Below are 25417 nucleotides of genomic sequence, written 5' to 3' on the forward strand. Positions count from 1 at the left end.
ATTATTAAAGGTGAACTGTACTCCACTCCTGTAATTATGTTGAATGTGTAGAGCCCTAACTTTGATGATCCTAGTCTACAATAAAATATTCTCCCTTATACCAACCTCCACACCACAAACAAATCTAATAATAAGTGGGGATTTTAATTGCATCCTGGATCCCTATCTGGACAAATCTTCGCAGCTAAATCTTAGAAGATCGAACACAGCCAAACTGCTTAAAACATCTGCCACTAATATGAATCTGGTGGATGTTTGGAGAGGACTGAACCCCATTGGACAAGAGTACTCCTTTTTTTGTCAGTACATTACACATATAGCAAGATTGACTATTTTCTTTATCGATGGCAAAATGCTTCTAAATGTACAAAGTGTGAAATATCATAGCATAGTTATCTCAGATCACACAGCCCTATCTTTCACAGTTAACCTGACAGATATCACTACAAAGCATTATAGATGGTGGCTGAACACCTCACTCCCCAAAGACCCAATTTTCTGTGCTGATTTAGAAAAGTAAAATCCAAATTTTTATGAGTCTAATCAAAGTCCAGAAACATCTCCCTCACTGCTATGGGGCACCCTTAAAGCAGATCTGAGTGGGCACATCATTTCTGTTAGTAACTTTCAAGAACAAAGCAAATAAAAAGAAATTAACCAAGTTAGAAGAACAGATAGGGATATAAGACAAGGAAAACATGCAGAATCCCTCTAGAGAACTATATCAGAAGATACTACTATGAAAACATGAGTATAACAAGATCATAACCTCTAGGATAAACAAATACCTTTTAAATATGAAACAGGATTTTTTTGACTATGGTAAGAAACTGCATAGACTGCTTGCCAGACAAATAACAAAAATTGAGAGTGATCGCGCAATACATAGCATTAAATGTGAGGCTGGAAAAACCCTTTCTAATTCTTAAGAAATCAATACGTTTTTTTTTTCAGTTTCATGATGAGCTGTATTGCCCCAGAGCAGACAACAACACATAATGCCATAATGCAAGATTTTCTAAAAAACTGCGACCTCCAAAGCCTAAGTCAACAAGATATAGACCTCTTAAATGAGGATACTTTGGAAGAAGAAATAAAAATTGCAATTATGGGCTTAAAAAGTGGTAAAAGTGCTGGACCAGACGGCTATACTGAAAAGTATTATAAAAAAATGTCAGCAACTGTTCTCCCACACCTTCACCATGTGTTTTCCAGTGCACTGGAGACTGAAGGACTACCAATTGGACCCCAAATCATGTATGAAGCAGTCATAATTGTAATCCCTAAAAAAGGCAAAGACCCCAAAGAAGTGGGCTCATATTAACCACTAGCCTTGCTTAATTTAGCTTACCGACTGCTAGCTAAAATATTAGCCCTGAGATTAAACAAAGTATTTGGTAAGATCATACACCCTGATCAGATGGGATTCATTCCCAACAGACACTCATTTTTTAACTTGAGACATCTATTCAGTATCATGTACTCCACATGCTTTCCAGATGATGACCTAGTCATTTCCTCCCTTGATGGTGAAAAAGCATTTGACCAAGTTGAGTGGAATTATTTATTTTCAATATTAAACAAATTCAATGTAGCAGAAACATTCATTATATATGTGAAATAACTATAAATGCCTCAAAGCCTAAATCATTACGAATTAAACCATATCCCCTGAATTTACACTTCACAGGGGTATAAAACAGGGCTGCCTTCTCTCACCTCTTCAGTTCACTCTAGCAATAGAGCCACTAGCGGAGTTAATACAATCTGACACCCTAATCCACTGCTATAACACAGCAAAACATGCAAAACAGAATTTCCCTTTATGCAGATGATGTTTTGTTGTACTTTAAGAAACCAGAGCTCAGCATTCCCTGTATTCTTGACCTGATCACTTTCTTTGGTAGTTTTTCTGGATACCGTATCAACTGGAACAAGAATGAACTCATGCCCATCAGACTGCAAGACCCAACCTTCCTAAACTCACTACCTTCTGAGATACTGCTAATAACTCACACACTTAGGTATTCAGGTCATTAAAAAATACAAGGATTTATATAAAGCAAACTTCCCCCCTTTTCTTACCAAATTGCAGTCATGCCTGAAGTTCTGGCAAACCCTCCCCCTCTCCCTGATTGGTAGAGTAAATGCAATTAAATAAATGAAATAGTCTCCTCTAAACACCATATCTTTTCAAAAATCTGCAGTCTATTTAACTAAGAGATTCTTTAAACAACTTGACTCCATTATTAACCCCTTCCTGTGGAACAACAAAAACCATTGGATCAAAAGAGTCACCTATGTAAGCCTAAGTGTAAAGGGGGTCTGGCTCTGCCGGATTTCATCCAATATTGCTATGAAGCTAATGTCAGAGTGATAATGCTTTACTTTACTATTCCTCCCAGTATTCTCCTGACTGGCTAACGCTAGAAAGGTGAAGACAGCCACCCATATAAACCAGAGACCATTCTATTGGCCCCCTCTAGAGTACACAGCTCTAAATATAATGGCAATGTATTAATACACATATCAGGTGACATTTGGAAACAGATAGGCAAACACATCAACTGCAACTTAATGTACCAGCTGATGCCAATGAAGAACAATGAAGTGTCTGATGCAGATACACAGATGCTCCATAAACATTAGACACTGCCTCATGCAATTTAAGACTGTACAAAGACTACATTATTCAAAGGTGAAATTGCACAAGTTAGTTAGGTTTCATCCATATATAAGAAATGTGAGACAAACGAGGCCACTTTTGTTCACAGTTTTATACAATGTCCCAAGATTGAGAATTATTGGATTAATGTTTTTAATACTACTCAGGGCACAAAATCAGCAACAGCCACCAGCCAAATGCTGGTAAAATATGCAAGTGGCTGGTAGATTTGCTTCACTCACCAGCCAAAAAAACAATGGTAATCTATTGAGCGGCTGGTAAAATTTGAACATGCACTAGCAGTTTGGCTGGTGGACAAAAAAGTTAATTCTGCACCCTGATACTATTTCTAAAATATTTGCATGCCAAGTAAAACCAGACCCCCAAACTATTATTTTTGATTTGTCTGAGACTATGAGTGGTCTCTCATCAGCTCACCAATGCTTTCTTAACTTGTAAAATATGTACTAATGCTATGAAAGGGGAAAGACATACCTAACTTTAAAATGTGGCTTGCTGACCTTGTAAACTCACTGGAGGTGGAGAGGATTAGATATCTTAGGATGGATCAGGCAGATAGGTTTGATTTAATATGGCAACCTTTCATTCAACATCTGGAGGGATTTATGGTATATAATCATTTTGACAATCTCACCAGGTTTTGGGTGTTTTGCTGAGGTTCTTTTTCCATTTTTGCCTTTTGTATGAGGGGGTTTGTGTATGCATGCCAGTATGGCCCAATGTACGTGCTTGATTATGCTGTAATCTGTAAGGTTTAAATGTTTTGTTTTTGTTTTTTTGTTTTAGACCACCGCCTGATTGCATCACTATTAAAATATTTGTCTCAATTACAGCTTAGACTATGTTAGAAAATATCCCATTATTTCTGTGTGTTTTTCTATTTCATTATTAATGATTGCAATCTTATCTTGTCCTTTGTTGTTTCTGTTACCCATTCTTATAAAAACAATGGTGTATTTTATTTGTAATGGTCAGCAACTGTCCCAAACACCTCAATATAATATCTAAAAAATAAATAAATAAAAATGTTTAAAAAAGCAGAGAAAGCGAGACGCTTCCCATGGTTGACAGCAGTAAAGCAAATTTTAAAAAGCCATTCACTCGCCCACTTTCCATTCTCTCTGTGAGAAATGTAGTCAGTTGTTTGTGAAAGTTTTATTTTCCCCCTGGTTGTGTGTGCATGCACAAGATGTGCAGGACGAGAACTCACTGTGAGGCAGGCTTTTGTGGTCAGAAGAGGATGGAAAACAAAGTGGGTGGGGTTGCTGAGTGTGTTGCTAGGAGCATAACAAGTTCAGTGGTACACCCACAGTTCAGTTGAAATACCATGCTCCCATGAGTTTCAATCAGTTCTTCATTCTGCCCATGTCTTCTGATGACAAGTTATGGTTCCTGACCCTGACTCCCACTCTACCTGGACGGTGATAAAGTGACCCAATCCACCAGCTCAGGAAGAAAACTTCAGGCTGACCTGCATCAGGGGCAAAACTAATGTAAAGCCCCATTTATACAGAATATCAGGTGGGATATAAAATAATAATTCACTGTGGTCCTCTGTATTTTAACTAATTGTAACCATCACAAAATTACAATATGTATTCTGTAACAGAAATTAACATTCAGCAGGACTAGCAAAAAGAGAATAATGGTATCTACCTACTGGTAGTTTATATTACAGCAACTTATTTGATAATCTTATAGAGTCTTGTTCTCTTGATGGCTTTAATTTTTCATATTAGTTCCCAAATAGGCCGACTGTATATTTTGTTGTTAACATGTTTCCATCTATCAGATTAGCAAAAACATTTTTAATGTCCTTCATTTTCACACAAAAGTCAAATTTCACACTGAGCTACTAAAATGCAGTTCAAGGAAAAGCAGCTTTTCTTGCTGAAAAAACTCAAAACATACACTTATTACTAGGGTAGAGGTGAAAAAATACAAACATAAGTGCTCCAAACTGAATTAAAATCACTTACCAGCACAGGTAATGTTAAAATCAGATACAGCTTAAGACACAGCATCACTCAAAGCAGAACAACTAATGCCCACTATGGTCTATGATGATGCAGTGGGGGACATTTCATGTACCTTCTAAAAGCATTTTTAAAATGGAAACTAACACACTATGTGCAATTAGGTCAATGGAAGTGATTATTTAAGGCCACACAACAAAGACGGTAACATGTTGAGTGTTTTCAGGATGCAACAAATAATGTTAGGTTGCTGATAAAGTTGCATTTGAGCTCATTTCTGCATTCAAGCCAATGCCTCTAGACAATATTTGGTTCTTGTTCAATCACCAACAAGAGCAAAATGATGCATGTCTATGTGTAGAAAATGGTGTCTAATTACTTTCACTCCAGGTGTAGTGGATTTACAAACAGATATGTGTCACTATGCATCTGTGAAATCATTCAAGTGCCTTCTACAGTCTTTAATGTGATAAAAATTAGGTGACAATTTTAAGTAAGCAAAGTAACCCTCTGTGATGTTGTTCATCTCCAGTGGAAAAGCAACTGCCAACCTAAACTCATGCTAAAATGAAGAAAATTCAACACCAATTCTGATAAACAATAAAACAAACATGAGGATTTGATGTTTTTCTCCATTTTATCACATAGCAAATCATCTGAATCATCTTCATGCTTTTTCTAGGCTCTCTACATACAGGAGTGCACTGTCCTGTAATGATGATGGTTGATGGTGTTAAAGTACACTAAGCATGCTGTCATGAGAGAGGAGCAGTGCAGAGTGATTAAAACAGAAAACATGGCATTGCTACTCAATCAATACTGTGCATTAAGGGCTGGTTTGCCATTCATCTCAGGTTTGCTCTTTGCAGCAAGGGCCCCTTTTTTATGACCATGCTGAGAGACAAAAGAAACCATGTGCTTTCCAGAAGTCGCGTGCTTGAGTGCGGGCAAAGCTGGTTGTCATCAAGGATGGAAAGGCTTTTTGTTAGCCTGTACAGTAGATCAGGAGACTACAGAGCCACTGATTAAACAAACCTGACTGTTAGTTTTGGATGGCAGATGGCAGAGCAGTGTTGGTTACAGTGCAGAGCCTCTAGGATATTTCATGACACTGATACAACGGGAGTCTCACTGTCACACTAAACGTGATCTATAGCAAAGCCTGCTCTAGTTAAATTAAACCCCTTCACCACCATCTCTTCACTGATTTGCCTAAATATGCATCAGTGAAATCACATCTTTGATCTCCTATGCAAGAGCACACATGCTGCGAGCCCTTCTACTTGTAAGAGATCCACCTGCTCTCATAATGCTAGGATAATTCATTTTTGTTCTTGAGAATTACTTGAAAAAACACAGAGAGCAGGCCTTGTGTTATCATCATTCTTCAGGACACATCCATCTTTCAGGGAGACCTTCATGCTAAAAAAGGAATTTCACTTTGTATCGACCACTTGAAATAAGTATTGAATGCTAGCATGAATACAGTGAAAAGGCTGGTAGTCAAGGAGGCAAGTTGACTCTGATGAATGATGTGAGGGCTCGGTGTGACAAATGTTTCAAGAAACACATTTGTTCTTCACAGCAGCGTTAGCACAGTTTACAGGTTGCATGAGGATCATTTTCATGAGGAGTGATCTGGGGGCGGGATGTGGCTTCTGGAAACTGGAGCCCCACATGTTCGGCACAGACTGACATCCATCATGAACGCGTTCATAGAGCCCCTGCCTACTGCTGCCCCACCAACAGCAAGCACTGGCTATAAATTGTGTAACTCAGCCTGCAGTTTTTAATTAGACACATACAGAGAAGATGGAATAGAGGGTGTAGAGAGGGAGAAAAGGACTAGTAATTTCATGCATCTTCCAATCTGCTGCTATTAATCTGTGGTTGTTGGCTTACCAAAATGCAGCTGATACAGAGAGAGTGGCATCCTTGGATAACATTTTTGTTGTTTGTGCATTTCTGAGCAGTGTATTTCCCAACAGAATGCTAGTATTAATGTAAATTAACCCATAGCTGTAAAAATGAGAGCTACAGTATGCGTGTTCATGCCTTAATATGCAGCCAAGGCCTAGTCTTTGCAGTGTTTGATAATGGCAAGCCAACACTTGTTAAAAATAATCACACCTACACCATATTTTTATCATTACACATTACACAAATTCCCATAACACCTTCCTTGTTTACTCCTGCATCTTTTTCTTCATAATTCGCTGAATGAATCACTATGAGTATTTGTTTCTGATAAGGAAAATTTGGGAAGTAATATTCACTGGGGTTAAATTGTGACTTCATGACATTTTTGCCCCATAAAATGATGATGTCCATGAGGTTTTATGTTGTGTTAAATGGTTTTAAAAATTACGGAGTACTTCTAATTATTTTTCTATACACACTATGCAGAGCACAGATTTGACATAATGTATTTGAGAGGCAAAACAAAAAGGAAAAGTTTGTTTTTAGGGTGGTGCATATACAGGACCTGACTTTAAATTACAACAATAGGAGCAGGCAAAATGTTTACAGACGACATCAGTTGCCACTCATTCTTCAAGTTAAACGCTGTCAATGGGAGCCTATTCTATCAAATGATTGAAAACCTTTGCTATTTCAAAAATATTTACATGCTATTGTTAAAAAAATAGCATCGTGTACTTATTTAGTCCAGACTTCACTTCTGGCTCAAACAAAGTGTTTGTGTGTGATAAAAATCTTGCTCTTAAATAAACATAATTTGCATCACTTTACCTTTCACTTCGGTTATTCATAGAGAGCAGTGTGGTAATGCAGCTGGACTGAGACTCAAAGTGTAGAAATTCAGAAGTTGAATACCTCAATTTAATATTTTGGGTTGTGAAAGGTGTGAATTTGCATGTCAACAGGAAAAAAAACAGCTTGAATATAAATCAGGTGCAATAATCTGACACAAAGCATAGCTACAAATTAAAGATGAGAGTAGGATTCCAGTGCAAAGGTTATCTGTCATTCTGCACTGCTAAATAAAACGTAGCGATGTACTATTTTAGATTCAACTGTAAAAGAAGACAATGACATCCTCATGATGTTATGATTATTGGTTATTTGCTTGTTAGATAAGCAACTCTGAGGAGGCTATTTGGTGGGTTATACTATACTACATTATAGCAAAAATCTGCCAGATGACACCTAATAAATCAGTGACAAATAAATAATCATTTATGTGTTAGTTGTCTGGAGGTGGAAGGTGGAGTGGGGAAGTCTCATGGTGGGATTCATGTATCATGCCAGAGACAGTGAGAGAAAGAATTCCAGGGTTCTGTCAGTCTTTAAGGCTTGACTCTGCAATGTCAATAACCTCCTTATGCTTTAGGTGATCAAACAAACAGCATTTATGTAAGGGGAAACATGGGGCCTAACTAGGCGTTTAACCCTTTTCTCCAAGATGAAATAAAAGGCAGCCAGGATCAAGGCAAGCCTCGCTATCACAGCATTTCCATCCCCAGCTCCTCTCTCTCACTCTCTGAAGAGCACAACATAAATCACATAGCAACCGTAATGGGAAGTGGGACTGCAGTGTGCCAAATGAAGCAATAAAACAGATCCCGAGTGTCCCTTTCAAGGCATTTGTCACACAGCGTCCATATGTCCACTGCTTTATTGAAGTAGACGATGCTGGTTACAATCAAACAAACACCTGTGCACAAACTGAATGTCATAAATGAAGGTCACTAATATATATAAAAAAAGTGAGAAATCAGAAAAAAGTTAGAATATGTTTTACTCTCATGATTTGGCAAGGCACAAACACAGCCAGATAATTTCAGGCTGCCCAAAGAGAAACATAATTTTCAATAGCTGACTCTTGCATTAGCCATCTAATGGAGATGCATGACACATCACATTAGTACACTTTGATGTGGAGAACCATGGGGATTATGCTCCCATAACAAATTCTTGGAACACAAAGAAACAAAAACGGCCCTCAACACTCCAGACAGAGCAAGCACAAGAGATAACATGGAGTAATATGGCAGAGGAGGTTCCAGTTTTGACATGTTTTTCTGGCTCTGTAGTAATGTCTGAAACTCAAGATGCAAGATAGACACACAGCAACATCAAACTATATGACCCAACAATTTCTACTATTGCCACAGTCACTGATGTTTTGCAATTTCTGACTCATCAGTTGCCAAGTTTCGCCTGAAGTCAAGAGTAGGTAGTGATGATTTTTATTATCATTAAGAAGTACGTTTTGAGTTGCTGGACTAAGCTGAGAGGTCCACGATTGTAATGTAATGGAGCCTACAGTGGGCCTATTTATCTAATTATGCCAAGCCATTAATACCAAAAAATGTTGGGTTTTTTGTGCTAAACATTCTGCACATGCCAATCAAACTCACTAGCAAGTGTATGTGGCAGTGAAAATACATGCAATAAACATAACCTGTGCAAAAAAAGGTAAACGAACTGAACAAATGTAAAACACTGTACTTTATAGGTTAGGTTACACATGTAGACAAGCTGTCACCAGCTGACAGGTTTTCTAGGCAGCCATTTGGAAGCCACTCAAGTTGAAAAATAAACAATTATCCCGTTAAGCTACACAGTGCAACCATTCCACAGCGATATTGTCTTTTCAATTCTCCATTTGTTAAGACTGGATTGTAAATATAGTGCATTAAATAGTAGGTAGGAAATAAGAAATGATTAAGACACAGGGAAGAATTCAATTAAGACCCAAAACACTAGAAACACTGGTGTGTGTGAAGCTGAATGTCTGGTTTTGTTTACTTACTCTATGATCAGATAGTTTTTGATTTAAATCATATTTTGCCAATTTTAAATAATTTTATTTATTTAGGTATAATAAATAGAATTTGTCAAATGATACCCAGTCCCATTGGTGTGTAGATGTTGTTAAAAGTTGTTTTCTTTCTTAATGGTTGATTTTCAAGTAAGATTAAAAGATACATTTCTGATTTCCTGTTGAAATTCGACTTTACAAACATCAACAGTGAGCAGGGAGGATATTTTAGGATTCGGCCGCACCATTTAGCACTATCATAAAATGAGGTTGATATTCAATTGAGATTAAAATATAGGCTGCATTTCTGACTCCCTGTTTAAATTTGACTTTCAAATCATCTTGGGTGAGCAGGGAGGATATTTTAGGATTTTGTGGCATCATTTGGCACTCTAACAAAATGAGAGAGTGTATCTTTAAACAGTGATACTATCTATGAGCACATAAGCTGGATAAATATTGAACTTAACAGATTTATTTAATGTGAAAAACAGCATTTATAATCAAGAGAAGAGATATTCTTGTGAAGTGTCTTTATCAGCTGCACCAGCGGCAAAACAAAATACAGTAGCAAAGGATTAATCGTTCTTGCCTGAATAGAGCTGCCTTGAAAAACACAGGTCTGGAACAACCTAATAAAAAATTTCAAGCTTGTGCAAAAAACCACAGAAATACTGAAGGAAGCATTTTAATCTTGTCAAAAACAACACTTTTGCACAATTTGTAGTGTCAACCATCTCATATATGGAGATAAGCATGCTGCAAACAGACTTTTTTATTTTACAGGAGCTGAGGGGGTCAACTCCCTCAAAAAAGCCCTGAACCCCAGGATGCCCCTGTTTGAGACACATACCACATAACTGCAACGCCTGCAGTTTGATTCCAGCTGTGGACCTTTGTTGCATGTCATAAACCTCTCTCTACCCCTGCTTCCTGTATCTCTCTGCACTTTCAACTATCAAGTAAAGACAAAAATGCCACAAAACTGAACCTCACTAAAAAACAATATTAGCAAGATTCAAGAGATGGTTACAAAAACTCAAATAAATTTTAGAAAATGTTTTTTTTAAAAATAACTACATTTGTATCATATGGGAAGAGACTGTCTGTTTTACTCTGTTTAATTGGTCATACTTAGAAAGACTAATGAGCCTGTGAATTGTATCTTTCATAAGGTAGATTTTAGGTGTGCAACGAACAACTGCTTCCATTGTCCTGTTATCTGACAATGATTTTCTCAATTAACCGATTAAATCTGTTAATTGTTAAACCACCGACCAAATAGGAAGTGGCTTTGATTCAGTTACTGGGACTGTAGCATATGAACAAATGCTTAAAGTTTAAATTTAGCTCATTCAAAAGAGACTGGCAGTTTTGTTTCTACCTAAATGTACGGTTAAATAAAAACCACTGGGGCTAAAAATTTGCTCGTTTCCCTTTGATAAAGCCTTCTGCTACATTTCCTGTTACAGCAGCCTTGTACATGACAGACCACACACAGAAAAGGAGAACACTTTTACGAGAAAACACAGTATTATGTGCTCTATTTACTATGGCAACAGTTTAACATTAAAAGTCGAGTTGAGCCCACTGACAGATTTGTATTGGTGCATGTTGTGATTTAGATTCAAAAATATATACCCACTTTTACATACCCACTTTATTTCATAATGACAATGGCATCTGGCAATGTTGCATGTTGCCATTAAAATGAAACACATATCTGTGCAGAAGCTATTCAAGAACCACAGACTGAATAATTTGGCACACAGACAGTCCCTGTTGACATTCTGCTTCTATTAGTCATTAAATCAAAGGTTATCAGATCCTGAGTTCTTTGTTCCTGGCACCAGGACGTAACTATATATTACACCGTAATTTTAGGAAAGTAATAGGTGAAGGTTATAAAACTAAATAGGGCACTTCATTATTTTAAATATGCTAATTCTTATGGGATGAAACGTAGGACAATGGCTTTGAGATGAGGAAGAAGGGAAAAAAAGGGCTTAGTTTAATAGTGCTCAAAAACACCTGAAATTCATTGGAGAGTTAATACTAAGCTCACGGTACATGCAGCTGTGGCTTCAATAGATGTGGGAGAGTCACTTGGGATACTCATCAGACTATTTTTATTTTGATGAATGTGCCGGGAAAATAAGCAATTTCCTGTCTGCCTCTGAGCCATCTTGCAAAAAAGAGCTTCTTCTCTGCTGCTAAATGAATATTTCCATCACCTGCTTGGACTACTTCAGATACTCAACTCCATCACATAGCACTAACAATGACTATATGGTACTGAACACCACTGTTCACTTGAGGTGACTGTGATAATAGATGGACATTTAAAGCTGCCAAATATTACTGTACTGGAGGCCAATGAGGCTGTAGCCATGGCTATGCAGACTGCGCTACCAGTGCCTCAATTCTAACACAGCACCTGGGATTAATCTGGAGTATGAAAGATGTGCTTTTGGTTCAGACTAACACTACTTAACACACACTTAATGACATTTATATTCAGTACAAGCCTTTTTTGTGATACTGTGCATATAAAGTAACCATTAAACCCCTCCAAACTGTTGACAGAATTGGTGGCAGCGAAAACATAAAACACAAAAGCAGCACTCATCCCAAAACAAAATCCTAAAGACAGACGGAGCTTTCGTCTGTGAGGGCTTTAACTTTTTCCTTGGGCACTTCTGTCATCTGCAAACCCCTCACCATTAACCTGTGGACTTTACCCAGACTGCCTAATAAACACACATACCAGAGCCTGGTTGATAATGGGATTTTTGAGGCCAATATGACAAACATTTCTGAGTGGATGGACCATTTAGGTTAATGTACCTCCACATCACACTATCTGGGCCTATAAAAAGAAACTGTGTTCCATCATAGTGAGTTGAGGAAAATTCAGCAACATTCATTCTTTTCTAGTTTTGGTTTGTGGGACAGGAAGTTCTTCATTTCTTGCCCCCCAAAAGTCCCTGCTTATGAAGTAGTACTTTCTAATGGAGTTTGCAGTACTGAACTGACCCAAACCACAAAGCTGAATACAACAACTGTCACTAGAATGAGCAATAGGAATGGAAATTTATTTGATTTTGACAGTTATGTAGCACAATCCTGATTAGTCTAAAAAAGCGTGTGAGAAAGTGAGTGAAATTGAACCGAAACTTCTGTTGCTTAAAGTTTCAATGTGGTTAACCAAAAGAAAAAAAAACACTCAACAGATCACGACTACAGACGTCTGCTGCTTTATAGTCTCACTTTCTACCTCCGGTCCTTCCCAACATTGATGCAAACATCTCAGTCATACAGTGTATTTCAAAACATGCAAAAATCTGTCTCAGATGAAACTGCTTCTTCTTTATCTGTTTTCAGTCTAATTAGCTTTAATCTCAACGATTATTCAGATATACTGGAAAAAGCTAAGATAAACGTGCTGAGGGAACCTTTTAGTTCCTTGAGTTATTTGGTCTAAAATAGCCCACCGGCTAAGACACACGCCACATAACCGCAACGTCCACAGTTCGATTCCGGCAGCGGGCCCTTCTTGCATGTCTCCACCCAGTCTTGTTTCCTGTCTAGTCTCTACTGTTGCTGCAATAAAGGCTTAAAAATGCTCCAAAAAATATATTAAAAAACAAACACGCAAGGAATGGCGGAAGAGTTGCCCCCTGTGGCACTCAACACATTTAAAGAGCTGATGAGGAGACAGAACAGAGGACGCAGACATTTCTGACAGATAACATTAAAACCATGCATGTGCAGTTCCAGATATACACAACTACCTCCTAAGCCCAACAAGAGGATGCCATGACCACCAGTGTCAAATGCAGCACAAAAGAAGCACAGAGTAATCACCAGAGACCGCCTGCATTAAAATGTCATTGTGACTTAAAGTAGGGTAGAGTGTAGTAGCCAGACTGCAAATTTTCAAAAAAATGTGTTATTGTGCAGAGCATTAAGGAGCTTTATTGCCACAACCTTCTCTTTTTATTTTGGAAAGGAATGGGACCTTAGAGACTTGGTCTGAACTTGGAGATAATTTAGTGTTTCTGAGGGAGGAAGGGTTCTAGGGAAGGTGGACACTGATTACCTAGGACTGAACAAGCATCAGCAGAGAGAATGACATCCTTACTTTAAGGAAGTTACTAAAAAACATGCACAGAGCCAATTATGTAGGTGCTAAAATTTAATTTCCAAGATTTCACACCCTCAAGTTTGGTTGAATTCACAACTAATGGTTGCACATCAGACTAGTGGACCATGTAACCCTCATCTGCTAAAAGATCATTTGTGTATTATTGTCCAAGGAACACTAAGGGCATGTGTCCATGTAGTGTTTTTCTCTGGCAGAAACACACTGGCAGGGCACGTGAGTTTTGTTTCTATGACAACAATATATTGACAATTTCTATGTCAACATATCACCACTCTAACCACCACTGTGTGATAGACTAGCATCGCCCTTTTGCTTTGATGCTTGATAGTATGTGTCTGACATAGGTCCTATCATAAAGCTCAGGATAGACAGACATGGCCAGAACAACACATGCTGCCGCATATGCTCTCTCCTCATTGGGAACAACTGAAAAAAGATGCTGGTGCTCAGAAAAACACGCTATATGGACACAAGCCCAAAGGGCGTTTTCACACCTGTGCTTTTTAGTCCGGTTGAATCAGACTCTGGTTCATTTTCCCCCTTGGTGCAATTTGTTTGGGCAGGTCTGAACACAGTAATTGCACTTGGGTGTGGACCAAAACAACTGTACGGAGACCCTTTAGGGGAGGTGGTCTGGTTCCAGATGAACTCTGGAGTGGTTCATTTGTGGTGGGAATGTGATCCGACCTCAATCCAACCCAACTACTAGGTGTAGTCTGCAAGTTTGAGCAAAATGGCTCCCATAGGTGTGCTTTGCATACTAGGATGCAGATGAGCAAATTTAACAGTTGCTAACAACTGTTGTGAATGAATGAATGAATTGAGGTCCGGCCTGGACTAGCACAACGAAGTACATTGTATTTGGCCAGTGGACCTTCTTCAGGACCTTCTTCCTTGGTTTATGTTCTTGATTCCGCCCCAGACACATCTGACCAACGACTGGAGGGAACGTTCTCACGTGGCTTGTAGTGATGCATTTTGGTTCGCTTGGATCTTTCTCTGTGTGAGAAGAAACTTTTCCAAGGAGAAAGCACTCCAAGTTTACCAAGTCATCCACTGATTCGGACCAGAGCAAACAAACTTTAAGTTTGAAAATGCCCTTACTTTTCTTTAACTCCATTCTGGTCACAATATGTCAACACTGCCAGTTTAACTACTGGCAAAAAATGCAGCAAGAAATATATATCAAAAAATCTAAATCAAGAGAAATGATCAGTTTGCTGTCATAACTTGCTGAAACATTTCATATTTCACCATATAACTATTACCTGAGGGGTGAGCAAAAGGCTACAGCTCTACAGCTGCACCTCCAGGACAGTACAATATCAGGCTGACAAAGGCCAAGCTTATATTGATATACATGTACTTCCACCTCCAAGTAGGTTACCACATATAAGCCCCATGAAGAGCAGCATCTGTCCTTGCTAATAATGTTATAGCAGGGCAGCTGTTTGAGGATAGTGTGAAACTGAACCCCTTACACACAGACAGAGCCTTACTAATGGAAAATTTTTCACACAGTACCTGTTAGTGAAACTTGACAAGAACTACTCTGTGAAAGCTGTGCATAGCCAGGCCTGAGGGAGGGGACGAAAGGTGCACGGCATGGCAGCTTAATATCATCCTCCTCACAGATGGAAAACAACCTGCTGGTATGGGTAGCTCCATACATCACAACAGTCTCAAGTGTACAGGACATAGACCTTTAGTGAGCACTATGACATTCAAAATCGGATTTTTGCACCACATATACCCAAATGTGTATCTTTTTATTAATGTCTAGTTTCATTCTGGTCTTTACTTTGATATTTCTGTTTTTTTACTAGGTGCTATAATAGTTACTAGTACTATTGGAACATCTTACTTTTTCAACCCACATTATTGTGCCTAACGTTGGTCCGTGATGGCTACGATATTTTTTAAAAACTCACCACTAGAAGTGAGACGCCTTTTCGGCCACATGCTAAAAAACTTTATTCCACGCGTTGCAAGAGGAAGAAACAAGATGATTCTGAGGAAGATTATGAAATTGGGGGATAACATCTGAGGATTATCTAACGTTTGGAGTCTAAAGTCTGCAGTGTATGAAGTGTTAGCCTGACTGACTGCTTTGGAAAATGTGGAATCATAGTAAGAAATATTTCTTTGGGGGTTTATATCAGCTGTGATGACCTTCTCTGGCTGAGAAATCAACCGATGTATAGTGTTGAATCACATGAGTTTTAGGTGAATACTTTCAGGCCCAGGTGTTTTTAATGGTTGTGGTCCATTTCGGTCACCTCAAACTGAATTTCATGTCATTTTGGCTGCTATATTGTATATCCAAGCTACCATTAGGTAAATCCTATGCTGCAGAGATGATATGGAAATCTTTAAGCTAGGGGACATGTGTCTGACTGTGTGTCGGGGTGGGAGGGGAACAGGTGTTGATGAGTGCTGCTGTTTGGAGTGAAAGATGTATTCAATGACTCTGTACCGCTATTGTCAGAGTATGTTGGGTGGTCAGTAGAGCACATGTTATAGGCAGTGAAATTGACAACAGATGGAGCAACTTCAGCCTTTAGTCTGTTGGTCCTGTGAACCACCAGCTTGCCTGACACAAAGGTTTTCTCCTTTATGTAATCTTCCTCCAAAAAATGTTCACTGCAAACCCTGGAGTCAGTATCCATCGGAGGGCTCTCTTTATTGCCGCTAGCCAGAGCAGCAGTACTTTTCTCTGTTTCAGTGGCAGTTTATTAAAATGGACTGTTTTGTCCTTGGCTTTCACCTTTTAAAACTCATTTGTACATCCAGAAGCAACACAATAGTGCCCTCCTTTTTGTCTTCTTCTGTCCTGTGGCTCCCCAGTCTCTATCTTTCACTATCTCTACCTGACCTGACCTGGGCACTGCATGCTGATTCAGTGATGAGAAAGACAAGGCTGTTTCACCTCAGATGCTTGAGGAAATTCCAGGTATCCCCTCAAATACTGAGGAATTTCAGTAGAGAGCGTCCTGTGGGGAGCATCACTGCCTGGTATGGAAACAGCACCGAACAGAACCACAAGGCCCTGCAAAGACTGGTTCACTTGGCTGAACATACAATTGGCGGTGCTCTATCCTGCCTAAAGGATATTTATACCAGGTGCTGCAAGAGTAAGGTTAGGAGAATCATTAAGGATCCCAACCACCCGGATAACGACCTTTTCTCCCTGCTTTGGTCGGGAAGAAGGTACCGGATACACCAGGTCAGCACTGAGAGGCTCAGGAACTCAGGAAGAGCTTCTACCCTCAGGCCACTAGGATCCTAAATGAGAGAAGACTGCCCCCCACCCCCACTCCCCCTGATTACAAGTGACAAATAAATTTGATAGCTTGACTGATTAATGATTGCATTGGCTGTTCAGTTGCATATTGAGTAGGGACATTACCAAATTAATACTAGTTGCGTAAACATTTTCATCTAAGCAAATTATCTATTTTTAGTCAGATAATGTTAGTTAAAACCACAAGCCAAATTGATGTCAAGCGATAGATCAATACTCCTGAGGAATCTCTTCTATTAACAATTTTGTTTAAAGAACTGGAACTCAAATCAATTAGAATAATTATGTAACGACATGAAATGAATAGAGCGCTGTTTCCATGTATTGGTTTTCTATGCATCAATCCTGCACTGGTTTATTTTCCACTGTGCTAAGAACATGCTTGTTCACTGACCACAAATTGCTTCCTGATTATGCACTAAAAACAAACACCAGTTTCACAATTACACATGCAATCTCCCACTAAAAAATGACATTTAAATCCTTTTCCACTAGCTTAGTAAACAATGCAGAATGAGATAATTGATCATGTGTTAGAGGATCTCTGTGAGCGGCAGAAGGTCACCGCCCGCCAGCAGAGCTGATAGGGAAAATGGCGTTGATGCTCCCAAGCTGCCATTTTTCATTCCTGACAAAGACTCCATCTGCCACCAAGCCATTTGCAGCCACCGAGTCAGAATATCAATGATTTCCAACCATTTCACAACTCAGCATTCACCTTGGTGTCACCTCTACACCAGTCTGAGCAGTGACACCACAGATCCTCTCTGTGAGGGCCCTGTAGACTGCAAACAAAACTATACAAGGTTTCAGAATTTCTGATGCACTCTTTAATAGAAAGACGTTCATGAAGTCAGAAGCCAAATCAAGCTTGCCCAAAAGGAAGCTGGCCATGACCACCCAATAAATTTCAATTTTTTCTAAATGCACACCTCAGAGAAGCCTTTACACGTCCGTAGGCTTCCCTCCACTTCCCCAGTAGACCATGCTAGTGCCTTCCCATAACCCAGACCTGCCTGACCTCTCACCCCAGAGGAGAAGGATATATAAATAATTCCACAAACTAGACTCTGTTAAAGCATTTACACTGAGTCACTTCATCTGGGGCGGATCGGATAGCATCCAAGAAGTATTCAAGACAGACTGAAATCCGAGACTCATTCTAGTAAGATGTTAAAAAAAAAAAAGGTATAAATCTTTACTCCTCCAAACTCTAACTCCATCCCTGTGGAGGAGACACAAGTTGCTCCACATAAATCTATATTGCTGTCTTCACTGTGTTCCATTCTTAAAAATATATTACTCCCTTCAAACTAGGCACAGATGACCTGTAGAGTGTATGCATCAGCCAGACAAATGTACATCACTTTCTACCAGGTAGTGAGTACAGTACAGTGGTTGGAAGTTTCTCTAACTGGAGAGGCTACATCAATGGATACATTTAATATTTTGTTAAGCAATTCCTTTAGTCCCACTATGAAACCACATCCTTGGCGTTTCCTTGTAGAGATATTTTAAAAGTTACCATAACTTCAACTGCATTCTAACACCTACCAACCAACCACCTCCTCTACAAATCAAAAGCATGAAATCTGACAGATCACAATGACGGAAGGATAGGCTTGTCTTAACAGGAATACAAAAATAGTAAAAAACAAAAAAAATTTGGGATTCAACCATGACAGTAATTCTACAGGTGACCCACTGCCTGCTGCTGCTGAATTTTGGGCTTTTGCTCTCGTCCCTCTGTATCTGCTTTGACTAAATCAGACATAAGCGCCTTCATTTACAATAAGTTGACACAACAGATGAACTATCACCTGTCTCATTTCTGTGATGTAAAATAATACGAAAAATGTATTAATAGAACATCTTCTAAAATAGCCTGCAACCTGACTATTAAGGCAGGGTGAGGCAGGGTTTGTGTATATTTAATGTAAAGATCATCTCATACGGCAACAAGACAGTATTCTGAATAAGTATAATTCAAATACACATTATTAAAATGCTAAATATGGCCCTGTATTCAATGATGTCTGAGAACAGTGACTGTCAATGTATCCATATAACTAACATATCTCATAGTTGCATCACTCGCATGAGTCTTTGATTTACTACTGACAGTTCTTTCATCACTTCAACTTTTCCTTCCTGCATCCCCCCTCTGGGCAGAAAATAGTAGAGAGCAGAAATAAAGAGTGAGCTCTGATATATGCTACCACATCACATTACACAGCCACGGCAATCTGTTTGGTCTTCTGGAAAAGTCACAAAATACGGTCTACTCTTTGAAGCTACACTATTAACTGAAGCCCATAAATATTTAAAAAAAGAAGGAAAAAAAAAACTGTCATTTGTGTAGCTCAGCCCCTCTCTCATACACACACACACACACAAAATGACGTCCCTATAAAACATACCACTCACCAGTTCATAGGGGCTCCCTCTAATTTAAGACTGGGTACTTTTTGAAAAATGAATTATAGTTATATCAAATTAGAAATGTATTGAGTGTCAATAATGTCTGGAAGTGATAACATACTTCATATCAAACCAAAACAACATCCTGACAACTACTTAAAGGATAGGTTCACAATTTTTCAAGATTGTCCTAAAACAATAGTCAGGTGCTCAAAATGAACATTGACATGTTTTTCTTGCTGTGACCTTGCTCCTCCTGTTCATGTTGGTCATTAAGAGATCCCTTCATAATGTACTTTCAATGTAAGTGATGGGGGACAAAATCCACAGCCCTTCTTCCATACAAAAACATATTTACAAGTTTATTTGCAGCTAATATGAGGTTTAGTAGTCAAATCAAGTCAATGTCTTTTCAAGTTACAATTTTACTTCCAAATTCCCTCTCGTTGTTACGATTTTTTTCCACTGCAGCTGAACAGGAAAACAATGTCTGCCGAGACACAAGGAGGGAAATTTTTACTAACAAGACTAACTGTGGAAGATTTCCACTTTATTTGACTAACTCAGACAGCTGACGCCTCATCTTATGTTCATATAAACTTTTAAATCCATTTTTGCTGAGGGCTTTGTCCCCTATCACGTAAGTGCATTTGGACAGGATATTCTCTGTTACCATGTTCTTATGGACACCTGACTAATGTTTTAAGACAGACTTGAAAAATTGTGAACCTATCCTTTAAAATAACATCTGAAATGGTAAAAAGCATTCAAATACATATATTATTCATTTGAAATGAAAGGTCCTGCTTCATTTTGTCACCCTTTGTCTGGAGCCTTTGAATCTCCACTGTGTTGAAGTGGTATAGAAATGAATCCCAGCACTGCTTCGCTTTTGCTGTAAGAAACTTGATGTACACTGAAGTGATGAGTTAAACTTTATTTGGTTTCAAGTTATTCGAAGTCTGTATGTATTTTCTTCCCCTCTTTTGAGGATCAATTTCAAACGTTGCCGGGGAGGGTTGGACTACAGCTTTCAAATCATCAACGATAGAGATCAGAAGCAAAGCTAAAACAAAGCAATCAGAGGCAGAAATCACTGCACAGAAACACAGATATACCAACTTCAGAATATGAACATAGTCAACTTTTCAACAACTACATTTACTCCATTCTTGCTGTTTTCAGCATTACGTCATTCTGACATGACGGACAAATCAATCAGACTGATCAGATCAGAGGGACGCTCAAGGATTTTATTACTGAATTATGACCAGGATGAATTGCATGTAAACGCATCATCATAGATGATGAATCAAGGCATTAAAACTTGAGGCTTACAGGTAAAACATGAGATTAGACACCTAGACTGTTACTGCAGTTTAATGTGGGACGAATGCCCTGCAGATGTGCTGGACTGTCCTGTAACTGCTGGCCAGCACGCACGAATGAAATATTTCTCATAATCATAAGTAAAGTGTTTTGAAGAAACAAACATCAGTAATAAGTATTTAAACAAAAATATCTATAAATAAGAAAAAGCAGGAACCACAAGCAAATTAAAATATAGAAGTTGAGTGGAAGCCAGAAAATGTGTTTGTATTAAATAACCTTATTTAATTTGTTGACATTTGTCTGCATGTGTGTATTTACAGTATGTGTGTGCAGGTTGGTTGACATATGAATGTGTGTTGGATCCTTTTTCTTTTTTCCCTAGTAAAGCACTTTGTGTTATTATTATTGTTATATTATAATTTCCACAATAAAATTGAGTACCATGTTACAAATTCTTAAAATGATCTACTACACTGAAAAATCCAGAATCTATGAATAAGCAATATTCATAGATATTGTTCATTTTAAAGATTACTGTAACTACTGGACACATGATGTCTCCTACCTCACTGAAAGGTCTGTTCTCAGTGTATGTGTGTGATAGGTTTCGAGTTTCCACATCACACTTGTGTAAGTGGCACACTACACCATCATTTTCTTCTAAACTATTATATAAAAATTTTCCCCTTCAGCAGATGATCGTGAAAACAGCCTTCTAGTATCAAATTGCACATACTACATCATTCTGTCTAAATATACTGTACTGAAGCTACTGTATGTGTGTGTGTGTATGTGACACACACAGGGAGATAAAGAGAGGGAAGAAAGTGCTTTGTAAAATATGTTTACTCATCATTCATTAACAAAGCATAGATCTAATTACATCAGGACTGCAAAATTATTGTACAGCAGTGACCACTGTGTCCAACTCTGGCAACCAAAAACAATAACTGGCTAACATTTGCCACCCCGGCAACTATTTCTGAAACTTACTGTTGGGCCCTGTAGGTAAACTGAAGGTTACTGATAACTGCAATAATAAATCCTGTGTGTAGGTCTTCTACTACACACAGATGAAAGGGAGAGTGCTCAGCTTTAGAGATGATGAAGTTCATGTGGCCAGGCTCATTCTGCCAATGCCATTTCAATTCAGCTTGTCTACAGTGCTGCAGATGACCTGTCTCTTTCCAGGGTCAGTCACATAAAAAGTAGGAGACTTTTCCTCTAGATCAGGAGGTGGCCGTGTACATGTCATGAATTTTGTGGAATCGTTTCAGCATTCTTCGCTTCATAAAAGTTAAGAAAGCGATTCCGCTCACCTTTAGGTTTTTACTGGATGTTGAAAGAGTGGGGAAGTGCAGAGGGAATCAGAGCAGGAAAGACATGAGATTTAGGTACAGTAAATGTTCTTGAAACAACGGACTTGATCACTGTATGTCAAAAAAGAACATAACTATTTCTTGTTGGAGATATTTTACTTAATATTTTTTTTTACATTTCAATTATGTCTGCTTTAAAACTGTGTTGATTTAGCGTGAGGACCGAGTGCAATTGTCCTCATGTATTTACTGCTATTTACTGGAAAAAAAAACGTTTCATGATATACATATCATCAATTCACACCCACTGTGCAATAAAGCATGCATAAGAGAGAACTCGGAAAATGAACAACTTGCAAGACTATAAATTGTAAGTGTAGGAGTCAGATGAAAAGCACATGTCACACTTTATGATCAAGTAGCACAGGCTGGAGGGAACCAAGGGCAACCAAGATACATCTGTATAAAGCCACTATATGCGGAGTAGCCCAAATTATAATTTAAAACAAAGCCGAGCAATAGCAATAGCTCCAACCCCACCAATTACCCCTGTTTGGCTGACAGTAATTTATCTTAAAATACCCCATAGTCAAAAAAAGTTTTTCTCCCCCAAGAGATTAAAATGTGTTCTGAAGCCTTGGCACTTTAATGCTAAGAAAGACAGGAATTAATTAGATATACACAAAATGAGAGCAAAGTGTAATGCAGCACAAACTAATTTCATAAAGGAGGACTTTGTTCAATCTCAACCTAATTGGAAAATCCTAATCCTATACCTAAATAATACTTTAAAATGAGGTGTTCTGCTTAGCTGAGGATTTCCATTCACAAGTTACTTACTTTCTAATTTAAGAAAGCAAACTTTTCTTTACTAAATCAAAAGAAGGATTTCAAAGAGCATAATGGCCGACATGGACGATGGCAAGCAGATGAAACCAAACACTTACTGTATGAGGCTGTCCTCAGTTCTGTGTCATCACTGCTCTGCACCTGAAACATGAGACAACAACTGTCAGATTTTATTGCTTGATTTTATCAGTTTACTCATTCAGCCTTCACTCTTATCTAAAATATCCATGGAAATGAAATAAAAATTGTAATATGGACCTAGAGAAGAAGAGTTATCCATTCTAAACATCAGCTGACAATCAATTGAAATGAACTCACCAGAGCTTCAGCCATTCTGCTTTTTGGTGTTCTATTTTAGTAAATATCATTTCTCAAAGCTGCTTGTTTATTATCATTTACTCTTATGATTATGTTACATGTTATTTTCTACTTAATACAATTCTTTTAATTCTAACAGTGGACTGCTACTGGCTTCTGAGTGTTTCTCTAAATGTTTTGCTTACAGCCCCTGTATTCAGCAACTATTTCAGGCCTAGATGACAATTGCAAAGGTATAACAAGCACAAGCATTTGGTTAGGATTTCAGAGGCTATTTAATCTGCACATCACAGGTAACACATTACTGGCCCAGCCACATATCTTCAAAACCGATTCGGCTTATAATCAAAATGTCAAGGAAGACAGGTGCAATGGCTTTCACGTGGAGCTCACTTCATGTCACAGTGACCTATTCGAACTAAATTGATCCTTTTAAAATGTCTGGCCGTAACAGGCTCTCAATGAAATTAATAGACCTTCCACTTTCCTCTGCCACATTTAGGCTTTGTCCCCCTGAGAAAAAAGTCCACTAATGAGTGAGTGACAAGAGAATGCATTTTATAATATAAAGATTTCATTACCTTTCCACTCTCTACCTTCTAAATCAGCCATATTAACCCTCAGAGACCCGCAGGGGTGTCTGCACCCTCGGCTGTCATTACTGTCTTTCAGAGACTGTAGTGGGCTCAGTTTTAAAGCCAGTGAAGATACTGGTATCAAATGAAACAAGACGACCTAAGGCACCCATTGGTACCAACCATGTCATGATAGCTTGTTGGGAAGGGGGGAAAAAATGCTCCGAAGTTAGGTGAAATTTCGGCAAGGGAAAAACTGGCATGACCATTTTCAAAGGGGTCCCTTGACCACTCACCTCAAGATATTGGAATGACATGGGGTCTATGGGTATCCATGAGTCTCCCCTTTACAGATACGCAGTTTTGGGCAAAAACCATGCATTTTTTGCAAGCAGTATAGATGTCATTTTTGCCTGTTCTAAAAATGGTGTTTTTGAATATTTCTGCATACTGGAATCCCTAAACAGTTTTGGAATTGAATAAATTTGGTATGACTGGAAAGCTGAGACTATTGTGGATTCAATTGTATTCATGTGTGATGATGTTGGTCCGCATAATAGCCATTTCATTGTAGTGAGATCATCTTTTGAAAACTGACCTCACTGTATAAAATGGCCTATTGTGACCTCTAGGATAATCACAGCCTCATGAAACTTTACAACCACAAACTAGAGACTGAGGCCATTCAGAGGATGTTTGGATTTTCTAGGTGTATTATTGACAATAGGGGGTTTCTGAGCAATTTCCAAAACAGAAGTACTTGCCATCCAATCGCAGAAAAATGCAATTCTTACAGAAATCTCCAAATGTTAAAAGTTTTTGATACTAAATCACAGCATGAATTTTTCTATGATGTTTCTTAAGGTCTTGGTGTCTTAATGTGGTATTTCGGAGGGATATTTGACCATTTTTATCAATTCTCGAGTGTTCAAAAATTGTTAAATTTTGCACCAAATCTACGTAACAAACACTATCAACCCAAAAATTGCTGCAACAACTTATGTGACATAAATGAGCATTGGAATGATGACCATATACTTCCATCATAATGTTCTGTGCTTTCAAAATTTGAATAGGTGCCTAACCAAAACTAAATTAATCTTCAGGTTCCCAGCTTTCAGATGATGTATACCACTTCTACGTGGCATATAGTGTTGACCTGCCATCTCCCCCTAAAGATCCCCTGTTCCCCCCTAAAAAAAGACAAAAATGGGTCTATTGTGGGTCTCTAAGGGTTAACACTGGAAATCTAATAGCTTTCAAGAGTAGCCTCGGTGCTCTCACATCACTAGAATGAAACACTTCTTGTGTGCCATCTACATGCGGGTCACCTTGCAGTTCCATCTGTGTCATTTTGTAGTGTGAATACCAGTGAAAAAGAGGCACTCGAATGTTTCATTCAATATCAAGAGTAAAAAGGTCGCTCTCCAGTCTCTAATGATGGGCTGCAGCAAGAATTCCTTGGACTACTACAATACAAGGCTGAGCCTCCTCAGGTTACTCAGCTGTCCATCTATCTGGCTCTTACTCTTACTAGCTGTCAGGGTTGACATTTTTATTGTTAAACATGACAATCATGTTTCCCTTGTTTTATTTGCCTTGCCACAATGTTCCTTATTGCCATGCCCAGATATTTGTGGGAAAACATTGGCAGTGAACGGAATATTTTGTCGATATAGGAAT

General features: G+C 38.5%; 1 protein-coding gene across 7 annotated transcripts in view; it reads right to left on the reverse strand.

Annotated features, from left to right (window-relative positions):
• LOC121907130 (bromodomain adjacent to zinc finger domain protein 2B-like) overlaps nt 1-25417 on the reverse strand; it is a 62462-nt gene that overhangs the window by 32217 nt on the left and 4828 nt on the right. For all 7 annotated transcript variants that reach the window (XM_042426518.1, XM_042426520.1, XM_042426519.1 and 4 more), the window contains exon 2: nt 22940-22982. The gene's annotated coding sequence lies outside the window, so the exon portion shown is untranslated. The remainder of the gene's footprint in view (nt 1-22939; nt 22983-25417) is intronic.

This window comes from Thunnus maccoyii, chromosome 11 (genome assembly GCF_910596095.1).
Source record: "Thunnus maccoyii chromosome 11, fThuMac1.1, whole genome shotgun sequence".
Lineage (NCBI taxonomy): Eukaryota > Metazoa > Chordata > Actinopteri > Scombriformes > Scombridae > Thunnus > Thunnus maccoyii.